At 37.9% G+C, this 22004-nt stretch overlaps 1 pseudogene; it reads right to left on the bottom strand.

Annotated features, from left to right (window-relative positions):
- Positions 1-99: 99 nt before the first annotated feature.
- LOC101551403 (amine sulfotransferase-like) lies at positions 100-15583 on the bottom strand (annotated as a pseudogene).
- Between the last annotated feature and the right edge of the window lie 6421 nt (positions 15584-22004).

Below are 22004 nucleotides of genomic sequence, written 5' to 3'. Positions count from 1 at the left end.
AACTCAAGGCACTTCCAAATCCTGTTGAAAATTTCCCACACCTCTTTATTGTACAAGATAATAATACACAGCATCTTCCAAGTACTTCACATTTTTAAGGTTTTGCTATGCATCAGACAGGCAGCACATTCATGAAATGAATGTTCATTTTTATTAATCGACTTTTATAACTTATTTTTATGGGAAGCACAATGTTAAACGTATCTAAAATGTGTTCTTCGGTAGATTGTTACATGATTCTTTTGCACTGATTCTACTCCTCATTTATATCCCAGATGAACTTCAATGGTATGTCTTTCATCTTCCTTTGGAATATCATGTCAAATCTTTCACTTTGCGCCACAGTGAAATGGTTTTTCCAATCACCAATGGTACCTAATGTGATAAGTACATGTTATTTCCTAGTTGAGAAAGTAGATTTTTCAAGGCAAAACCTTCCCAACACCCTTTACAATCCATTCTAAGAAAAGATAATTATTCATTGTCAATTAGGCTTAAGAATTCATTTTTCCTTATATAAGTATGTCAAATTATTTATCTCCTAAATTTCATCAACTACCATCATCCGATTATAACCTAACTTTAGAGAAAAATATATATGAAGTGAGTAACATTTTAAAATATATTTTAATGGATTCCAGGCATTATACTTCTCATTAAGCTATAGTTGATACATAGCATAATTGCAATACACACATACTATTAAATGTCTTAATTTTTTATAAATAAATTAGTATTTTTAAAACTGTGTAAACAGAACAAAGATATTTATGCAACAAAGTCATGTTTAAAAATGATTCCCAGAACTTCCATTTCTGGAATTTTACTGGAAAATATAGTGTATAGCAGATGGTGTTAATGAAATTCACAGCAGATTTGGTTATATATTTGGTGCTTCCAGAGCTCATTAAATTGGATTAATGAGCATCACTTTTTTCAACATGTAAAATGTTGACAAGGAAATATATTAATCCAAATATCCTCTCCTGTACAAAATCTGATATCTATTTGCATTTTTAATATTTTTATTGTATTTGAGGTAACACAACTGTTACAGTGTTAATGTTTATGGTATGGGATATAACAGCCCCATAAAAATGCAAAAGACTCTTTTCCACTCTCCTTATGTCACCTTAAATATAACTTTTAAATGAGAGATTTAGAATAAAAATTCTAAATTAAATTTTAAAACAAAACTGAAATATAACTTAAAAGTACTATTATGCTAGCATATTTTAAAATATATGCTCCTGTAGAAGAGAAAAATAACTAAAACTAAGCTTTAGTATTAAGTTTAGTTACTTTTTACAAAAAAGTGTTCAGATGAGTAGGATATTTATTAGACATTTTCAGTTGAGATCTTTGACTTTCTTTAAATGCCCAATTTGTTATATTTTGAGGGTTATCTAGGAATTATAATTTAACCTAATAACTGGGATTCAGGGAAACGCCAAAACCTATGCTTCTCTAAACCAGTGAATATTACCTTTGCGCAGAAAATAGCCATCACTTTTTGTCCCAACTTCATTTTCGAGTATACTCGTATAATTTGCTCGTGAATCAGATTTCATATTGTTAAATGTAGCTTGTCTCACAACATCATCCAAGTCATCTTCACTGAGTTCTTTCCCAAGAAAGTGGCAGAGTTTCTGCACAGCACTTTTGAGATCCTGAAAGAGTTTTGAGTTTGAAAACCTATTCAGTTGATAAGAAAGGCATGATTTCCAAATTAGCATGTCTGTCACATTTTAGAAAACAAAAACTGTTCTTATTCTAAGCCTGACATTTAAAAAACGATGTATTGTTTCCTAGTTTTATTTTGAAAGGCAAGTGTTTTCGTTGTCAACTTTGTTAGAACTTCCACTTCTATTACCTAGCTTTAACTTGATGCCCAATTTAGAGACACTGTATGCTTAGGGGCTGGTAGGAAACTGCAGGTTCTTACTTTTGTGTCAGAATACCTCATACAAGTCCTTGCAACAGAAACTGGAACTAGATCCACTCCGGAATCCCTGTTGAAATGACTAACAGTAATGGAGATAGAACAACAGAGGCATTAACAGCAATGTATTACTGTAAAAATGTGAATCAATACTTAGGTCTTCAGGAATCTAAATCTCCATGTTTATACCCAGAAAACTCCAAGAACACTGAGGCAAAAATAATAACAATGATAATAATAGCAGTTTCAGCAGACAGGGACAGAAGTCCAGGCAAGCCCTTGAGTTTACCAAAATTGTTGAGTTTGGTTGATAAGGGGCTCAAATCAACACTTTATGTGATGGCTATGACTAGAATAAAAGTTAACTTAACTCAAAGCATTGATTCAGAAAGAATTTGTACAAATGGTGTTAAAGAACTTAATGAATGCTGAGACATGTCAGTGAACTTGAAGATAAAATACAAGACATCAAAAATAATAAAGTCTCAAAAGAAAAGTGAAGTAAAGGAATAGTAGAGAGGGTAAGAGGAATAATCTCCAAACCATAGTAATATCCAAGGAGAGGAAAAGAGAGTGAAAGAATAACTGGAGGAAGAGATAAAGATCTCAACACTTCTCCAATGTAATAAAAATGTTAATTTCCGAAAAGAGAGACAGACTATTTTCAGTATCAAAAGAAGAAAGAAAAACCTCAAAAACAAGGGAAATAGCAAGAGTAGCAACACACTTTCAAAGGAATCCATGAAAGCAAGAAAAGAATGAAATGACAGATTCAAAATACTGAAATACACAAATTATCATCTATCATTCACTGTCCTGCAAAGCTGTAATTTAGATTTGGGGAGGAATAAAAACAGTCTCAGACAAACAAGAGTTCATGATATTTGCTGTAACTAAACCAACTCTTCAAAAATTACCGAGACATTTCACTGACACTACATTGTTATTTTTTCAGCTCCTTATTCCAGAGACTCATCAATAACTTTTGAAAGAGATAAACTAGTTGCAATAATATCTTGGATATTGGATCCCAACTGAGACCTCTGAGACAATCTCAAGTGACAAAAAGCTGAGTTTCTGCTCTACCAAAGCCCCCACAGCCGCAATCACACCAGCAAACTCCACTGTCCTTCTGGCCAGAAGACCCAGTTAAATATTCCAGATTTTCTGGAGACATCTCCTAACTTTACAACAGTAACATCCCAGAATGGTAACAAACAGCAGATTATATGGGATTGTAACAGAGACGCCAATTAATCTCAATTTACTGTCACTGCCACTGTCATCCCATTGCTCATCGATTTGTTAGAGTGGGCACCAGTAACATCTCTCAGTATGATACTTATTGTTACTGTTTTTGGCATATCAAATATGCCACAGGTAGCTTGCCAGGCTCTGCCGTGCAGGCACGATACTCTTGGTAGCTTGCCGGGCTTTCTGAGAGGGGTGGAGGAATCGAACATGGGTCAGTCGTGTGAAAGGCGAAAACCTTATCCACTGTGCAATCGCTCCAGCCCTAACAAAAACATTAATGCAATGATATTTAACTTGCAACAACAACTTAGTAAACACTTAGGCAGGGATATAATGTCCCCATGGTATCACTTGTATCACTTGTTGTCCCGTTGATCTTCTATTTGCTCGAGCGGGCGCCAGTAATGTCTCCATTTGTCCCTGTCGCGAGCTAGTGCAGCCCAATAATATCTGCTTGCTCCAGGAACAGGAAGAGACTCAAATCGTTCATTCAGGGATTTGACAAAGAAATCTGACCATCTAGTTGGTGGGCGGCCACGAGGTCTTCTGATGTCCCGTGGAATCCAGTCGGTAACAGCTCTAGTCCAGCGATTGTCTCTGAATCGCATTACATGACTGGCCCATTTGAGTTTTGATGCCTTGGCAAACGAGACAGCATCCCTGATTTTTGACCGTTGATGGAGTTCAGAACTCTGGATTCCTTCTCTCACTTGATTGAGACATGATATTCCCAGCATAGCGCTTTCAATTCCTCTTTGGGATACACTAATAGAATTCTCATCCTGTTTGTGTAGGACCCAGGTCTCTGAGGCATATGTTCGTGCAGGAAGAATGGTGGTATTGAAAATATGTGCCCGGAGTCTGAACCACCTCTTTGACGCTCTTGAATGCATTCCATGCTGTTCTCTTCCTCCTGCGCAGTTCTGACACCAAGCCATTCCTCATGTTGATTTCTCGACCCAGGTACACATAGCTGCTGCATTCAGATATGTTCGTTCTATGTTTGTTCCATTGAGACATTGAGAGCAAATGGAGCTTCAGTAACCAGTTCGTTTCTCCGACCTTCGTTGCAATCCGACCTTTCCACACTCGTGGTCGATGTCGGTCAGCATTTGTGCCGCTTGGCTAATGTTTGGTGTTATGAGAATGATGTCATCAGTGAAGTGGAGGTGGTGTAATTGCCGACGTCTATCTTCACTCCTATTCCTTCCCATTCCAGTCATCCATGATGTTCTCAAGGGCAGCACTAAAGAGTTTCAGTGAAATGGTATCACCCTGCCACACCCCTCTCTTTACATCAATGATCACTTCCTTGAAGAATGGTGAGATCTTGGTGGTGAATCCACAATACAGCTTGTGGAGGATTTGATATACTGAGTTTGAACGCCTTGTTTGGCAGTGCCTTCGATGACCGCCTCAGTCTCAACAGAATTGAAAGTCTTCTTTAAGTCGATTTACAATGAATGTTAGACAGAGCGGCATCTTGAACTCTCGCGAAACTTCAATGAGTTTGGTCATTGTGTGGATATGGTCTATCATGCTGAATCCTCTTCAGAACCCGGCTTGCTCACATGGTTGTCCTTAGTCTAGTGTTCTGCCTGTTCTATTCAGGATGACATGAGTGAACAACTTGTAGACAACAGACAGCAGGCAGATTGGGCGATAGTTGCCGATGTCCTGGATATCTCCCTTCTTGTACAACAGAACAGCCCTACTGGTTTTCCAATGGGATGACACCTTGCATTCAGACAGCTAGCATGTGAAGAGTTGAGCCAGTGTATTGATGAGTACTGCCGGCAGATTCTTCAGATTTTTGGGTCTGACCTTGTCCAGACCAGGTGCTGTTTGTGTCTTTACCAGAGAAATGGCGTGTCGGATTTCAGAAGGGAGAACGTTGAGAACAACATATCCATCCTGCGGAATTTGGTATGTGGGCAGGTGGACATGGCTGTCAAAGAGATCCGAGTAGAATTCGTGAATAATTTTCTCCATTGCCTTTCTGGAGGATATGATAGATCATTGGGATGTCGGAGGGCAGTCATCTTGGTCTTGTAGTTGGCAAAGGACAGGCAAGCATTGCAAATACTTTTCCCAGCTTCTGCTGCACTGGCCAACACTGCTGCTCTTCTCTTTTTGAGGTCTTCCTTTATCACATCTCTGCACAGCTTTGTGAGCTTGGACGTTAGCTTGTGGTTGCCTTAGGCTCGTGCTAAACCACATTGACGAATAAGCTTGAGAGTTTCTGAAGACAGGCATCTATTTGTGGCTTTCTCACTCTCGGCATTCTTTGCATAGACATGGAGGTGCTGAACCAGTCGATTGTATTCCTTGTTGATGTTTTCAAGGACGGCATCTTCCCACATTGCTGCAATAGTGCCAAAGAGCTCCCAGTTGGTGGTCATTCTGGGAGTTGTCTTCTTAGACTTAAATTTTGCAGACTTTTCTCCCCACTCTGTGAAGTAGAATTTCGCACGAAGGAGACGGTGGTCTGATCCTGTTTGGAACTTTGGGGTAACAGCGACATTGGTCAGGCAAAACCTTCGATTGAATATGATGTGGTCAATTTCATTGTGGAATTGTCCACTGGGAGGCTCCCATGTCCAGCGCTTAGATTCGGTCTTCTGGAACTGTGAGTTACCATGGATCGTCTTGGTCGACATGATGAATTCAGACAGTCTCTCGCCCTGATTGTTTCATTCTAGGCCATGTGTCCCAATGTGGAGTTCTTCCGGTGACCTTCTCGGGCCTATCTTGGCATTAAAATCACCAACAATGATCTTGTAAAAGGTGTGGTCTTCTTTATAGAACTTCTCCAGTTCCATGTAGAACCTCTCAATTTCTTCCTCATCATAGTTGGAAGTTGGTGCATAGATGACGAAGATAGAAACTGTAGGTAGTGAGCCACATCTATTCAAGCATAATCATCCAATTCGGGTGCTAGGCATTCGAATGAATCGAAGCTCATGGCCAAGTTCGTGTTGACACGACACCAACGCCACCAACATCTCATTGTCACATGTTCTGAGGAACAATTCATCTCCAGTGTCGAAAATGGCGTGATGTGATTGATGTCTCCTCGTTTCGGTCAGACCAATGATGTAATACTTGATCTTCTGTGCTTGCACCATCAGGTCCTTGATGGACGCCTCTGATGCCAGTGTCCATGCGTTGAAAGTACAGACAATCATTTTAGTCTTTCTTCGCTTTGGCAGTCTAGTTTGTCCCCAAGATTTTTTCAGCCTCTCTTTGCTCATCTTTCTTAACAAGGCTGTATTGGGGGCTCTTTCAGTGACAGAATGAGGCCAATTGTTGTTACCGTTGTTGGCATATCGAATACACGATGGATAGCTTGCTAGGCTCTGCCATGCGGGCGAGATACTCTTAGTAGCTTGCCGGGCTCTCTGAGAGGGACGGAGGCTTTTTAGGGTGGCCTCCAATTGCCCTTAGCGGTGTTACCATGGTTCACACTAAATTTGAACCCTATCAAATATGATTCGAAATAATAGGTTTTAAGTGTTTTATTGTGTGTTGCGCAGTCCAGAGAGCAACCTGGAGGGTGGCGGTGGCTGGGTAGTGGATGTCCCCATAGTGAGATACAAAATGTTTCACAAATTATATTTTACTATTGTTTAAAATCATTCCATGCATCATTTAGTGGTAAGAAACCATATAAAATAAACTATTCTGGACCTGCCTCAGGGGCAGGCTTGAAGGATTATTGGGAAAATGAAGACAACGTTAGAAGGAAGGTGACAGTGGTGGTGGGATTAGTGTTGAAATACTGAATGCCTGTAACAAGTCATCAGGAATAACTTTGTATATCATGGTGTTTAAATAAAGGGGGATGGAAATTATTGAAAAAATGCCAAGAAAAAGCAAATGGCCAAGGGCAAAACAATACAACCAATTGGAAAAATCAACACAGCTCTTCACATCAATAATTTCTCTGAAGTCATTGGACTGAATTCCCCTCAATTGAAAGGCATAGAGTGGCAGGATGGATCAGGAAATAAGACCCAAACTCTGCTGCTTGCAGGAATTTACCTGAATTTCCAAGATAAACTCAGAGTGAAAAGATGGAAACAATGTACAAGCTAAGGGTGTGTGTTGGTGGTGGTCAAAGGAAGACTGGGGCAGCTCTATTCAGATCACATAGATTTTTGCAAAATAATAAAAGATGGGAATAATCACTGTATTCTGATAAACAACCAGTAGAGAACTCCAGGCCCTGATGCTGAAAGTGCATATATCAGCATATATGCATTGAATGATGGTGTAGCAATGTTTATAAAGATACTATTAACAGAATGTAATAAAAGCATCAATAAAGACACAGTCATAGTGGAAGACTTAAGCACTTGGATAAATCCACCAGATAGCATATCAGTAAGTATAAAGAGCCCTAACGGAGCATCTGGAACAGCTGGCATTTTTGACAGCAACAGGGTTGTATTCCCTCAAAATGTTGAACACACAGTCTTTCTTAGTGTCTGTAGAGCATTCTTCAGGATAGCTCACATACTAGGACATAAAATAAAATACATAAAGTCACAAATATCATTGACATAAAGAGAGGGTTTGGCAAGGTGATACCATTTCACCGAAACTCTTCAGTGCCAACCTCGAGAATGTCATTCGATGACTGGAATGGGAAGGAGTGGGAGTGAAGAGACAGTGGGCAACTATACCAGCTCCATTTTGCTGATGACATCGTTCTCATAACACCAAACATTAGCCAAGTGGCACAAATGCTGGCCGACTTCAACCGAGAGTGTGGAAAGGTCAGACTGAGCTGAATCTCACTAAAACAATACTCATGGAAAACGAACTAGTCCCTGATGTTCCATTTGCTCTCAACAGAATGAACATCTTCGAATGCAGCAGCTGTGTGTACCTGGGTCGAGAACTCAATATGAAGAACGACTTGGCACCAGAACCGCGCAAGAGGAAGAGAACAGTGTGGAATGCCTTCAAGAGCCTCGAAAAAGTGGACAAAGAACCTCCTTCTCTGGGCACATCTTTTTGACTCCACCATTCTTCCTGCACTAACATATGCCTTAGAGAACTGGGCCCTATGAAAACAGGATGACAATGCTATTCGGGTATCCCAAAGAGGAATCTAAAGAGTTATGCTTGGAGTATCACATTTCATTCAAGTGAGGAAGGAATCCAGAGTTCTGACCTCCGTTGACAGTCAAGAATCAGGGAAACTGTCTTGTTTGCCAAGGGATCAAAAATCAGATGGGCCGGATACCTCATTCGATTTAGAGATGACTGCTGGACTAGAACTGTTACTGACTGGATTCCACAGGACATCAAAAGACCGCATGACTGCCTACCTACGAGATGGTTAGGCTTCTTTGTCAAAACCCTGAACGAACAGTTTGAGGCTCTTCCTGTTCCTGGAGTGAGCAGATACCACTGGGCTACACTAGCACGCAACAGGGATTAATGGAGACATTACTGGCTCCCGCTTGAGCAAATCAAAGATCAACGGGATGACAAGCTATAAAAGTGATACAAAGTCACAAAAATAAAAATTTTAAGAGCATCTTCTCAGATAACACTCTGTTGGTTGAAATTAAACAACAGAGAACATAGAGGAAAACTCCAATACTTATAACTGAACAGAATGCTGCTAAATAGCAACTGAGTATAGAGGAAACCAAGAAGAAATTAAAAGTTTGCTTGAAACATTTTAGAATTAAGAAATAAACTACCAGGATCGGGGCTGGAACGATAGCACAGCGGGTAGGGCGTTGGCCTTGCACGCGGCCGACCCGGGTTCGAATCCCAGCATCCCATATGGTCCCCTGAGCATGGCCAGGGGTAATTCCTGAGTGCAGAGCCAGGAGTAACCCCTGTGCATCGCCAGGTGTGACCCAAAAAAGCAAAAAAAAAAAAAAAAAAAAGAAATAAACTACCAGGATCTATGAAACACAGCAAAGGTAGAATTAAAGAAGACATTTATAGAAATACAGGCCTATATTAGAAAAGAAAAAAAAAAGAATGTCAGTGTCCCAAATACTCATCTTAAAGACCTAGAAAAGGAACATAGACGAGTCCTAAAATTAGCCAAATATAGGAGACAATAAAAGTAAGAGATAAGATAAGTAATATAGACATCAACAAAACAATATAAAGGTACAACGAAACAAAGATCTGGTTCTTTGGAAGAATAAAGAAGACACACAAACCCAACTCTTAGCTAGAGTCACAAGGGTGGGTGGGGGAATAAACAGGAAAATGAATAAATGGAATCACAGATGAAAGGGGAGAAATTACAATAGATTTCTCAGCAATAGAAAAGATCAAACTGAACATAAGAGTTCAGTTCTTATGTAAAACATTCTGGAGATTTCTCAAAAATTTAAGACTAGTGCTCTCATAAAACCCAGAGATCCCAATGCATGGTATTACCAACAAGATGCTAAAACATTCATTTAAAAAGACATAGAAATGCCAGTACTCATTGTGGTACTTAGCATAACAGCTCTCCAGGTGCCTGGTAATTTAAGAAGGATAATAACTTTGTGGTATACATATACATGGAGTACTACTTAGCCACAAGAAGTGATGAAATCATGCAATTTTCTGCAACATAGATGAAACTGTAGGTTCTTGTATTAAGTGAAATAAGTCAGAAAGAAAAAGGTCAACCCCTGGATGTACTCACTTATCTGTACTCTATAGAATAATATGCCTAGGGAATGATACAGTACACAGGTCAGAGAAACAGGAGTTCTAGACCATTAATTACCAAAACCAAAATTACCAAGGAGAGAAACAAGTAGGGGGAGAAACAAGAAGAGGAGGTCTGGAGGGACAAAGGTCAGGGACCTTGCTACAGCAATGAAATTTAGGTTTGTTACTGTCAAGGAGTGAGATGGGGGTGAGATGTAATCTGGAGTAAGTGCTAATGGGATGGGGAAATGGGGTGGTGGAGTGGAGGTGGGAACATGTGTGCCTAAAACCCATGCAAATAACTATGTAAATCACAGAGTCTAAATAAAACTAATAATAGTTTTTTTATTAAAACTATTTTAATAGTTTTAATAAAATAATAATTTTTTTAAATAAACCAAGATTTTATTCACAGTACACATAATCTCCTCTGGCTAATCAATCATATTTTAGTGACTTTTTGCCCTTGTGCTTCAGAGTGCCCTTGCTCTAATTTAAGTTTATTAAACTGCTGCCCTAGAAACACATTGAAAATACTTCTCTTACCTTCTTCATCTCTTCATATGACAAAAACAGAATATTAAATTTTTGTCTGTGTTCATACCAGTCTTTGACGTGATCAAACCAAAGGCTTCCTGCAACTGTGAGGAAATAAGTAGCAAGGTAAGTGTGTTCTTTTTTTTTGTCTTTTTAGCAGAAGACTTTCTAACAAAAGCTTCACCTCTTGACAACTGTGCTTCCTCTTAAAATGAAGTTTGGGGGGCTGGAGCAATAGCACAGCAGGTAGGGCGTTTGCCTTGCAAGTGGCCGACAAGGGTTCGATTCCCAGCATCCCATATGGTCCGCCAGGAGTAATTCCTGAGTGCAGAGCCAGGAGTAACCCCTGTGCATCACCAGGTGTGATCCAAAAAGCAAAAAAATAAATAATTAAAATAAGATGAAGTTTGGGGATAGAATAATATGATTTACCTAAAATCTACTCTTGCTAGCTACTCATTCTGCGCAAAACCAGTGAAAACTAGTAAGCCCAAAGAACAGGCTTTGACATTTTCTTTAGGTTAAGCAGGATCTTTGTATTACTTCTTCCACATTCAAACACCTCATTATTTTTGCCTTCATTTATCTTTAAATCTGTGATAAAGAACTTCAGCTATCAATATTGAAACAGAACCTGAATATAATCTTCAAATGAGTGACATCCCAATTCTACATTCCACAAGCCTTGTGCATCATTCTGCTCTCTGTAGTAGAGTGAACATACGACACTGTCATATGATTCCTGATCAGGACTATGATAGGCTACAGAAGGTACAATAATTCTATACATAGCTATGCACAAACTTATACTTCTCGCTTGGGCTCTAACTAGTTAGGATGGTAAGATCCCGGGAAGTTCTCTTATGATCCAGTCAAAATACTACTTCAGCAGCACATGACTTTGCAACATTGAAAATCATCAGGTGATGATAAAAAGTCATGAGGTGGCAGGCTAAATTACCTGATGTAGTAACATATGCATTCATCCTATAATTTACCTTTCTCCATCTTCCAAAATATTTTGCTCAAATTTACAAATTTAACTAAAACTAAATAAATTCAGTTACCTTTTCCATCTAGAAAATTCTGTATGAAAATGTCCATATTTTCACATCCACTTGTTGTAACGACCAAATTTGAAAAATGAAAATATGAGGTAATAACATCCTTGGGGTTTCTGTAGATGTAAACAATCTGTAGGAGGAAGAATGAAATAATTTTAGCAATTCTGGACTTACACGCAGTTTCTTAACCCCCTAAATAACACATCATGATGTGAATGCATAATGACTTATTTTATTTAATCATGGTAATTAATATTGTCGATAGTTTGTACTATTTTAAAGACAGAATAAAATAGATATTCACATATCACTTCATATGTACAAGAACATAGGACCAATTTCAAAAAGTGAAATTATTTATGTGAATTTTATTATCATAGCAAATTAGTCACGTGGTAAATTTTCCCACCATGAAAATTAAGTGAGATTTAATATGCAAAGTTTCATTGAAATATAATGACTAAAGCAAAAACTAATTAAAAGATACCAAAAGGGCTGAAGAGATAATATAGATGCTATAGCGGTTAGCTTTAGTGCTTTTCATATGTCCAAACTGGGTGCAATCTCTGTTACCCAATATGTCTCCTGAGCCCCTTCAGTAGTGATCCCTGAGCTCATAGACAGGAGTAAGCCCTTAGTACCACCAAATGCGGACCCAAAAGAGGAGAAACAAAAAAAGTATGGTTTAAAAATCATTATTTACTAAAATGAAATACATAAAATGACCATACTATTAAAAATTACAAATGGATTAAGAAGTTAAGTATGCAAGTAAAACTGATATTAAAGTTATTCTTTTTTTTTGAGGAAGTATTTCCCAATCAGGAAAAATTTGTACTAAATAACAAATTATTGTATATGACTACATTAAGTTTAAATAGATGGTGCTAATGATAAGAAGCTAAACATGAGATAAACAACACATATGATTTATAACAGATTGGTCTCTAGATTATGCACAATAAGCACATCAATAATACAAACATATAATAAATTAGATAAAAATGCACAAAAATACTATTTAATAAAAAAAATTGTGATCAACAAACATACAAAAATACACTGAATCTCATTAATCATTGGGGGAATACAAACTCAATCATTTAATTATAGATAGTTGAAAATTAAAATAGAAAAAATTTAAATGTCATAGGAAAAATGGACTAGGAAAAATTTTATATAACCTTTGTTTCATGAAACACTGGCACAAATTCTTCGTTTTAAAAATATGCATATGTTGTGGCTTTGCAATTTTATTTTTGGATCATACACTAAATGGGTATAAAATTACAATTCTAAAACTTTTTTTATAAATAAATTTACCCAATTAAAATTTTAATACATTATTATAATAAATTAATGAGCAAAATTACAAAGTTTTTTAGCAGTGTATTACAATAAGTATTACATGCAGTTAGGAGTAAATCCATAAATAGAAAGTCATTAAATTATTAGTAAGTCTTATTGCATTCAAGATTACAGTGGATGCAATGTTAGTTTTCTTCCTAGTTGCAAAAAAAAAAAAAGTAATTTCACATTAGTGTTTTTCTGGAAACCGACCAAAATCTAAAACAAAAGTAAACTTCACATAAAAAAAGAGTAGAGAAATTATGAGCATAGGTGTCCCTAGTCAATTGCAAACAAAAACTAAGAAAAAATGGTAAAAATGCAAGAGTAAAGGCTAGTTGGAGAATATTTTTTTATCACCACTATTATATTTTTCTATAGATTTCAACGACAGAAATAGAAAAATTGGTGTAATTATTGAACAATCAAAGGGAGAGACTATGGAAACTTGTTATGTAAAAAGGTAGATTTCAAAAACAGTAGTAAAAAATACCTAAATTATATGCTGATGCTCTTGTATAATAGAATGCAGCAATCATATTTTAGATAAAGTGCAGCATTATACAAATTATAATTTTATGTAAAAAACAAAATTATGTATATAATGATCATGCATAGAGAGAGCTGGAGAAATTGTGTATCTATTATGATTGGGCAAGTATTATCCAGCAAGACACAAAATCTAAAAGGTGAAAATAAGATTAATAGATTGGACTTCCAAACAACACAGTAAAGACAGTTTAGAAATAAGAAGTCTACATAATCTCTAAACAAAAGACATACAAAAAAAAAAAAGATGCATCACTGAAATGCTTCTAAAAACCATAAAGTGAAAGACAAGCTAAGGAAAAATGGCACAAAAGCAGAAACAATACTTCAAAGTTTAGAAGTATTTAAAAATTGCATTCTAATTTATTAAAATAAAAGATACACAAATTATTGCTAATGCCAATCATTGGAAAACATATGAAGAAACAAATATTCTTAAATGCTATTTGAGAAAGCATGAATATTAGATTATGAAAACAGTAGATAATGCCTAAGAACATAATATTAAAATCTTTGGAAGCTTTAAACTGAAAAGTCTTCTTTTAGGAAAATAATTCATTGGAAACAAATGTATAAATATTGCTATTACTATTTTTGCACAAGTGTTGTCCAGCAATATTCCTTAAATATTATATCACCATATAAAATCCTACTAAAACATTTAAGTATGCAAGTAAAACTAATTTTATGGGCTAACATAAAAGAAAATTTGCTATGTGTTTTATGATTACAAAGCAAAAATTTTTGTGTGGTGACAAAATTTAATTACCTAAAATTTCACATTTCTTTTATTTATATTTGGGGTCTCCCAAGTGATTCTACAGAATCCAGAAGGTCCATTCCAGAGATTATTAGTCCACCAGGCCTCCAGTTTAATGAAAGGGCCTGAGCATGCAGTATTACTCCAGAATCAGGGACCTGGAGTGATCACTGCACAGTGTTCCTTGGGGAATCATGTGACACTGGTATTAAGGCAAGCACCTAACCCCTGTACCATCTGCTAGCCCCTACTGAATAAAACAATAATATCAACATGTAATAATAATTTTTAAAAGATTTGGATGAGTGGAGATAGAGAAAGAGACTTGCAGGTATTTTAGTTTGTGCTAAAAGCTATGACATACTTTAGCTCTTTTGTTCTTGAGACCATTTGGTACTAAATAATATGGCAGATGCGTACAGAAAATGCGAGGGGATGGTCTCTTGGTGAAGTCCACCTTGCGTATGTTGTATTCTAAGAAGGGAACTCGGTCAAGTGTTTCTATATTTTCAGTTTGTTTACGATGTTTCTCAAAATAAATCAAACATAGTATCTGCTGAGTCCAGATGGTACCTATCAAAATAAGAAATCATTTTCAACTCTGAGTTCATTTTAATTTTTATTTAATTAATTAATTTTTGGTGAAGCAAGGAAGCTTTTATTGAAATTTATTAAGAATGATGTGAAGTGAGAGAGAACGAGAAGTACGTGTCTGAGAATCTCCAGAATTAAACAAGTAAGGAAACAGAGACAGGTAAGAGAAATATGTGTTCGAGAGAGAATATGGGCTTGAAGAACAAGCTTTGAAGTTAATTTGTAATAATAAATGTCACTTTTAATGCCATACATCTATAAAGCACTTGGAGCTTTTAAATTCTTTTATGCTCTTAGTATCCCTGTGAATTTACCTCTTTTTTACTAACTTACATTGAATTTGAAATGAATAAATCAAGAATTCTTAGTTTCTTTTTCTCTCTGGAGAATCATGGTTGTTATATTTTATTACAGTGATTCATATTAAAACTTCTGAATTTCCTGTCTTTTTGCATGCCTCATTCTATGTGGTTTCTTATTTCTGTTTCTTTTTCTAATTTCCCTTTATTGAAGTTTAATATTTCAAAAATGTAGGCAAATTGAGAGCTCCAGACCCCTTTCATATATTAATTTCTCTTATACCATAGCAAACTATTTCCCTACAAAGCTAAACACATGAATACATACAGAAAATACCTGAAAAAGGCATATTTGTTCATATTTATTACTAAACCAGGAGTAATATTGATAACATGTGGCCCCATACCTCAAACTTACCAGATTTGGGGTATGTAATTATGAAGACATCAGTCTAATTTCAAAATCCTCTAGATTCTCTAGTAAGTCAATATCAACTACATTACGTCCAAAATTATAGCCTTTAAACCGCAGGATACTCTCATCACTGTCCATAATTTTTCACCTACAAGTAAAAATAGAGAAAATTATTTCATGTTATTAGAATTGTACGTTAATCTATTAGCACTTATTGTGTATTAAAACTGTGTCAAGATCCATTTAAATGCCAGAAGTGTTTTAACTTGTTCATTATAAAATGCAGCCATTATTCACAATAGCCAGAATCTGAAAATAACACGAGTTCCAAAAAACAAATGACTGGATGAAGAAATTATGGTATTTATACCAAATGGAATAATATGCAATTGTTAGGAAAAATTAAGCCATGATACTGGCTTATAAATGAATGGACGTGGAGAGTATCATGCTCAACGAAATGAATCAAAAGAAGAGAGTAAGACATAGAATGATTGCACTCATTTGTGGGATATATATATTAAAAAACAAGATAGCTTAAGACTAATACCTAAACACAGTATGAGACTATTACCCAAGGACAGTAGAAACAAGGGCCAGGTGGAGTGGTCCAAGAGTAGAAGCCTGCATCAAATGCTGCGGGAGAAGGCAATTGGGACAGGAAGGGACCACTATGACAACGATAGTTGAAATGATCATGCTGGATAAGCCTGCATGCTTAAAGTTGGTAAAGGAGAAGATGTGATAACCTCTCAGTACCTGTATTGTAAACTAAATTACCATAATGGAGGGAGAGAGAGAAAGAAAAAAAGAACCTGCCATAGAGGCTGACTTGGGGCAGGGGGCATGGTGTGAGGGATTCTGGGGACGTTGGTGGTGGAAAATACACACTGGTGGAGGGATGTGTGCTGGAACATTGTATGTCTGAAAGCAGATCAGGAACAGCTTTGTAACTGCATATCACACAGTGATTAAATTTACAAAAAATAAAAGGCTGCCATACATTGTCAATTAATATACAAAGAAACTCTGTTTGATAACATGTTACTATCGTTACTATGTTAAAGAGAAGGAAACTAAGATAATGGAAAACTAAAACAGTTTTCTTTGAAACTTCACAGAAGGGGTTTTAGTTTCTGTCAGTCTGATGAGAAAATGAAGGTGAGAGAGTCTCAGAAAATTGATCCCAGTCTTGGTAATAGATGGCAAATTTTGCTTACAATTTGGTCAGTGTCCTCGATTATAAAAACTTGACCATATCATTCCTTATCACTCTACTTTTTTTTTTGCTACTTCCTGAAAAAAATGGAAATTGTTTACTGGATTTTCTTCCTTCCTTTTCTTTCTTTTACTCACCTTTCTGTTCTTCTTCCATTCTTTCTTTCATTCCTTCCTTCTTACTTCTGTCTTTTTCTTTTTGTTTTATTTAGGATCAAACTGGCAATGCTCAGGAATTACTCCTGGCTTTGCCCTGAGAAATTATTCCCTCCTGGTGGTGCATGGTTGGTGGTAGTGGGGTGAGGGTTGTCATATGGGATGCTGGGTTAGAATCTGGGTTGGCCATGTACAAGGCAAGTGCCTGCTTTCCTTCCTTCCTTCCTTCCTTCCTTCCTTCCTTCCTTCCTTCCTTCCTTCCTTCCTTCCTTCCTTCCTTCCTTCCTTCCTTCCTTCCTTCCTTCCTTCCTTCCTTCCTCTCTCCCTCTTCATTTCATAAATAATCTATCTCTGAAAGACGCATCTTAGGCTTTGGGATCTGTTTCACTGTTCCAAATGAATTATGGGTCAAAGTTTTGAGGAGAAAAATTGTTTTACCCTGGAAATATTACCTTCATATGGTTCCATGGAATTGTTCGTTAACTATTATATTTTTATTGCAACTTTATTTGGTCATACGTGTAGTTACTTTTATGGAGAAAAATACAATAAAAACTGGAAGCAAAGAGCACAAAATAAATCTGTTCAAATTATCAAAAATACTTGCTTCAGCAACACAGGTACTAAAATTGAATTGCCACTAAGATTGGTATAATTCCTGTGTAAATATGACACTTTATTATGAAGACTACCATATTTTAAAAAACAACAATGATTAGCTATACCTGAAAAATATGCTTTTTAATGTTAATTTGTAAGAGAATCTCAGGATTTTGAATAACGTTATGTTAGAACATTAGATGTTTAAGTCCTTAAAAATTTAAACATCAAATTGCCTTTAAAAAGCATAACTCACTTGATCAAAGAGTAAAATAAGTTTGGAGTTTTGCCAATATCAGCATAAGCAATCACTAGTGTTGAAATCACATGTTTTTTAAGTAAACATTTATTTTTCTAAATTATAAACAGAAAAACAGTATGAAAGTTCTAAGTAAAATGACCTAGTAACATCATTTAATAATTCTACTATTCACACAAAACAATATCTGTTGGTTTTAGTGGGTTAAATTGATTTAAATAGATATTTTATTTACAGATGACCTTTTTTTTTAATTTAAATTTTATTGAATCACCATGTGGAGGGTTACATAGTTCTCAGGATTATGTCAGTTATACAATACTCAAACACCCTTCCCTTCACCCGTGCCCATATTCTATCACCAACCACCCCACTAAACCTCCTGCCCCCTCCCGCCCCCCCAGTCCCCGCCCTTGTAAGTGATAAGTTTCACTTCGTTTACGCTTTATCTTGGTTACAGTCCATGTTTCAACACATAACTCACTATTGTTGCTAGGGTTTCCCCCAAAAAAGAAAAGACAGTCCCACTGTCAAGGAAGCATTTGATGGCTCTCCATTGCTGAGAATGTAGAGATATTAAGTCCCGCTGTTTGTTACATAACTTTTCTATTTTTTTCCCCCCTCGTCCTGCGCCACCGAGATCACGCCTGTTTAGTAATCACCACGCTGCCTGACAAAGGAAAAACAAACCAAAAAAGATGGTTATTTCCCGTCATCAGCCTGCGTGGGGCTCTGGCTTAGTTGATAGTCTGGTAGAATGTCTGCAAGCAGTTTCTGGAACCAAAGGTAATATGCTGGTATCAGCCCCGGCTCGAGATTCCACCAGCGTCCCGCTGTTCCAAATACATAATAATTTATTCCCTTGTATCCCATTCCCATGCCACCAGGTCTGTGTCAGCTTAATGGACATCATACTATGGTTAACGCCACGCCGCGTTTCTTCCTGAGAAAGAAGGATATTTCTTCTCAGCCAGCGTGGGGATATGGCTTAGTTCAGTCTATAGAGATGGCTACCACTTTGGTAGCCTTCAATATTTCAGCAAAAGGCTTACTATTCTTGTTAGGATTTCCCACCAAAGTCCGACCCGTTAAGAAGGAACCATTTCATATTGGTGATGATTAAATGACAATAGGTTGTGCGGCCATGGCAGCGGCCTCGCGGCTTTGAATTTCTGTATAAAGTCCAGGGCAAGTACAGCCAGAAATTACACGTCGCTACAAACTTTAACCCTATTATGGTCCCCCCAAAGTCCAACCCATTACAAAGGAGCCATTTCATATTGCTGATGATTAGATGACATTAGGCTGCCGAGGCCGCGCGGTTTTGGGTTTCTATATAAAGTCCAGGGAAAAATCTGCCTAAAATTCTATCGTTACAATCTTTTACCCTTCAACAAAAAACTCAGTACTATTGTTTGGAGTTTCCCCCCACGGTAAGCCCTGCCAAAAAGGAACATTTACACGTTGCTGACAATCAAACAATCAAAAGATATTAGCTCGCGCGGCTGCTATTGCAGCCGCGCGGTTTTGGATTTCTATATGAAGTCCAGGGAAAATTCTTTTGGTAATTGCAGCGCCTGGGCCAGAAGCTCCGAGCACACAGTTTGGAGGCATTTTGGGGGCGCCGCTCGTGTCCAAAGTGGTTCAGTTGCCTCCGGGGTCGATCTCGCGTGGGGCCGGAAAGAGCGTCCCCACATGGCTCTGCGCTTAAATGTCCGCCGGCACAGGGCGGATCCGGGAATCCCGCCCCATCGGCTTTCCCGGACTTCCTGCATAGTCTAAAAACCGGCTATTGCCTCGCTGCATTCAAAAAGAAAGGGTTGAGAGAGAAAAGAGCATACCTCGCCGGCAGCGCCTGGGCCAGAAGCTCCAAGCACACAGTTTGGAGGCATTTTGGGGGCGCCGCTCATGTCCAAAGTGGTTCAGTTGCCTCCGGGGTCGATCTCGCGCAGGGCCGGAAAGCTACAGATGACCTTTTAAGATTTTATTTCACGTCTAGTGAAGGATCTATTTAAGAGCCAACTTACTATAAAGATTGTCTCACTATGACTTGAAGTTAAAGGAACTGTTTAGAACTAAGTCAGTCATAATCGCCTGTCACCTGATACTCCACAGTGCTAAACATGAACCTCCAAGTCATCAGTTCTAGATACTGGAAGCAAAGAGTAAAGAAGACCAGGCAGACCACACAGACTGAACATCACCGATGAGGGTCTTTTGATATTATGTTTCCTTTGTCGTGTTTTGTCTCACAAGAGAAAATTGTAGTGCTTTTAAATCAAGTCCAAAAAAAGATAGGGTAGATCCATGTGGATCCATGGATCCAAGCAGATCCATGTGGTTCTTGGTAGTGATATGTAACATATTTCATGCATTTCTCATAACCATATGAGAAAGAGTTGTACAGAGAGAATGAATACCATGTGTCTCCTTGTCCCTGCTAGTTGGACAGGTGGGGGGAGAGTGGGGTGGTGGGAGAAGCGAGCTCCAAGTGATGCTCAGGAAGCCTGAGGTTACCACTGGTGATTCTCAGCCAACCAGTACTCAGGGCTGCACCATATGATGCAAGGGGGACCATGTGGTGCAGGAACCAAACTAGGTCAATGACATGCTAAGACATCTGCCCTAAACCGCACTACTACCTGCCACCCCTCTTCTTATTCTTATGCTGAAATTCAAAGGTGAGCAGAAAACAGAATATTGAGCTGAAAGAAAACACATTTTATTGTATTCTGATGAGAAAGACATTAATGGCAGTATGTAAGTCTACCCTTTTATTACTCACTGTTTGCAGATCTGTTGAAGCAAAATCCACTTGTTACAATTTTCAAGATATTTGGAATTGATATGTTGCAGAGATAAAAATATTCAATGCAGAACTTTTTTGGCCAATTAGTAGTGTTTGATGTAGTCAGCTGGTAGCTCAGTTTGGATTAACACATTGAGTAATACTTTATCACAGTCTTAAAGGTTACTGATTTACTATTCTGGAACAAAAATGGAATCAAAGGTTATAATGAAAAAGAACTGTGGGTCAATAGTAGCCATATCCCTTAACTTTGGCCACTCTGCAAGGAATAACAAATGCACTTGAAAATTAAAACAACAGCTTGAGGGGTTGGAGTCAGCACAGTGGGTAGGGCGTTTACCTTCCTCTTGGCAGACGGGTTTGACTCCCAGCCTTCCATGTGGTCCCCTGAGCCCTGCCAGGGGTAATTCCTGAGGGCAGAGCCAGGAGTCACTCCTGTGAAGCACCAGGTTTGTCTGCTCCCACCCCCTAAAATGGCAAAAAAATGAAACAATAACTTCCTTTGTCATGAGGGTTAGTTACTAAAATGAATGTTTTACTAAATGTAACTCTTTTCACTTTTCTCAGATTGCTGGTTGTTTCTACACTCAGGAGTCACTCAGGTTACCATAACTGACAATAGGGATTGTACTGAGCTAAGAGCGTACAAGGCAATCTCCTTTGTCACTGTACTATCTCTCTGGCCTTCAACCAATTGAAAGAGTTCTACATAATTGGCATATTTCTCAGACCTATCCTAAAATGTCTATTAGACTTTGCATTCATTTTTTTTTAATTTATTTATTTTTAATTAGAGAATCACCGTGAGGGTACAGTTACAGATTTACACACTTTTGTGCTTATATTTCCCTCATACAAAGTTCGGGAACCCATCCCTTCACCAGTGCCCATTCTCCACCACCCGTAAACCCGGCGTCCCTCCCACCCTCCCCAATCCCATCTCCCCCCCACCCCACCCTGCCACTGTGGCAGGGCATTCCCTTCTGTTCTCTCTCTCTAATTAGCTGTTGTGGTTTGCAATAAAGGTGTTGAGTGGCCGCTGTGCTCAGTCTCTAGCCCTCATTCAGCCCGCAACTCCCTTCCCCCACATGGCCTTCGACTACAATGTAGTTGGTGATCGCTTCTCTGAGTTGACCTTTCCCCGGAACGTGAGGCCAGCCTCGAAGCCATGGAGTCAACCTCCTGGTACTTATTTCTACAGTTCTTGGGTGATAGTCTCCCACTCTGTTATTCTATATACCATAGATGAGTGCAATCTTTCTATGTCTGTCTCTCTCTTTCTGACTCATTTCACTCAGCATGAAACTTTTCATGCCCATCCACTTAACTACAAAATTCTTGACCTCCTTTTTTCTAACAGCTGCATAGTATTCCATTGTATAGATGTACCAAAGTTTCCTCAACCAGTCATCCGTTCTGGGGCATTCGGGTTTTTTCCAGATTCTGGCTATTGTAAACAGTGCTGCGATGAACATACATGTGCAGATGTTGTTTCGATTGTACTTTTTTGCCTCTCT

This window comes from Sorex araneus, chromosome 4, assembly GCF_027595985.1.
Source record: "Sorex araneus isolate mSorAra2 chromosome 4, mSorAra2.pri, whole genome shotgun sequence".
In the NCBI taxonomy this organism is placed as follows: domain Eukaryota; kingdom Metazoa; phylum Chordata; class Mammalia; order Eulipotyphla; family Soricidae; genus Sorex; species Sorex araneus.
Note: the sequence above shows the minus strand (reverse complement) of the source record. Positions and strands in the feature narration are given on the sequence as shown.